The following is a 2,254-nucleotide window of genomic DNA, read 5'->3' as shown; positions in this document are numbered from 1 at the left end:
AAGTGTCGGCGCGAACAGACAAACGGTGAGAAGCTCGTCCTAGCGCCTGAGCGGGGAGGGGCCCCACGCCAGCACCAGCCCCCCTGGGAACCCCTCTGGATGGGGGCTGGGGGCTAAGGCAGAGGGTGAGGCCCACAGGCTCTGCCACGGGGGAACTGGGGGACTTCAGCAGGGAGCCCCCATTCCTGCCTCAGTTTCTTCATCTGGAGAGGGTGCCAATGCAGCCTGGCACCTAGAGCAGCACCCAGCACACGGCCCGACTGGCAGCTGGTATGGCTTGGCCTTGACATTCACAGACGTGCAGCTGGGGGCTGGCCTGGTGAGGGCTCCTCGCCAGCACCTCCCAGCCTCTGGGGCTAAGAGCACTTCAGTTTAACCCTGGGCACTAAGGGTCTCCAAGCGAGAGGCTTCCCCTCCAAACACACACACGCGCACACATGCATGCACACACACGCTCATATGCACATGCACACACGTGCACATGCACACATGCACACACGCACATGTACACATACGCTTGCGTACACACGCACACCATGCGCACATGCATGCACACACACACTCATGCACAGGCACACATGCACACACATGCACACACATGCACACGTGCATGCACCCACGCACATGTACACATACGCTCGTGCACACACGCACACCATGCGCGCATGCATGCGCACACGCGCTCATGCTCAGGCACACATGCACGCACATGCACACACATGCACACGTGCATGCACACACGCTCATGCACACACGCACATGTACACATACGCTCGTGCACACACGCACACCATGCGCACATGCATGCACACACGCGCTCATGCTCAGGCACACATGCACGCACATGCACACGTGCATGCACACACGCTCATGCACACACGCACATGTACACATACGCTCGTGCACACACGCACACCATGCGCACATGCACGCATACACACGCTCATGCACAGGCACACATGCATGCACACACGCTCATGCACACACGCACATGCATGCATGCACGCACATATGTGCATGCACACACTTGCATACATGCGTGCATGCACACACATGCACATGCCCACATGCACACACACACGCGCACACACACACGTACAGCAGCAGCAGGAAATGGCAGAACGTGGACTCGGGAACGAGGAGCGCGTTCTGCACTCGATCACAGGGTTTGGCTTGCAGCCCTTACTCTGCCCCCCGCCCTCGAGTGACTGACTCATCAGACCCAAGGTTCTCCTTGGGTGAAATCTGCTGCCGGACAAGCTGTCAAAGAACCAGAGACGCTCCGAGGGGCCTCAGGCATGCAAACCCCTAGCTCTGCAGAGAGGAAACTGAGGCCTAGAGAAGGGGGTGCCTCGCTCTGGCCGCACAGCCAGGCCCAGAGGTCCAGCCCTAACGCTGGCGCAGGTGGGCTGCGCTCTGCAGCCCCCAGGGTCCAGGGCCCTCCTGTCCACCTCCAGCGAGGCAGGACGGTCCCCTGGGAGTCTGCCCTCTAGGGCCGGCTGTGCCCTGCTTGTTGTTAGCCCACCCAGGGTGCAGGGCGAGGCACCGGGAAGACAGCAGCTGCAGCCCTGCCTGAGAGCCGTCCGCGGTTCAGACGGCCTGGCCGCCACCTTCAGAGAAAGTCACAGACGCCTTGTCCCTGTGGCAGCCCCGCCCTGGGCAACGAGGCGCATCCTGGCTGTTGAAGATGGGCCCTCACCCAGGGCAAAGCCGGCCGAAGAACCGACAAGGACGCCTCAAGGGCGTCCCCTCGAGCTGGGGCTGCCCACAGGGTAGGCCCAGGAGCACCGGAAAGGCCTCTGGGCCCCCAGCTCAGCGGCAGGCCGGACCCTCGGCCCGAGGAAGACACTGCACGTGATGCGCCGGGCAGAGGGGGCAGCACCGTCCTGTCCCTTCATCTCTGCCACGATCTTCAATCTGGGCTTCCCGTGGCCCCCGGGGGAAGGCGAGGCCCAGACACAGGACACCGGCCCCAAGTCCCGCAGGAAGCCGGGCAGAGCCAGCCACGAACCCAGGCCTGCGGACAGCCTGTCCTGCTGAAGCCTCGCCCAGGAAGAGGCACCCCACGCCACTGCGAAAGTGGGAGCCGTGGTCCCCCTGACACGTGTCAGCTCGTCTGCGTGAAGTGGCAGGTCCCCGGCAGTCCCATCCAGGCCCCAGTATCGTGGTCCGGTTCTCATTTGGAGCCCGTTCCCTTCCCCCAACTTCAGGGAGTACTTGGGGCCCCCCAGGCTCCCTGGCCTCATAGCCCCTT

The 2,254-nt window shown here is 63.0% G+C and overlaps 1 protein-coding gene across 1 annotated transcript in view; it reads left to right on the top strand.

Moving 5' to 3' along the window:
* The window catches only part of PRDM16 (PR/SET domain 16), a 317,846-nt gene that overhangs the window by 306,209 nt on the left and 9,383 nt on the right, over window positions 1-2,254 (top strand). The window lies entirely within an intron of this gene.

The sequence above is a fragment of the Pteropus vampyrus genome, unplaced genomic scaffold (genome assembly GCF_000151845.1).
Source record: "Pteropus vampyrus isolate Shadow unplaced genomic scaffold, Pvam_2.0 Scaffold176, whole genome shotgun sequence".
NCBI classification, from domain to species: domain Eukaryota; kingdom Metazoa; phylum Chordata; class Mammalia; order Chiroptera; family Pteropodidae; genus Pteropus; species Pteropus vampyrus.
The sequence above is the reverse complement of the archived record's forward strand: the minus strand, read 5'-3'. Positions and strand labels throughout refer to the sequence as shown.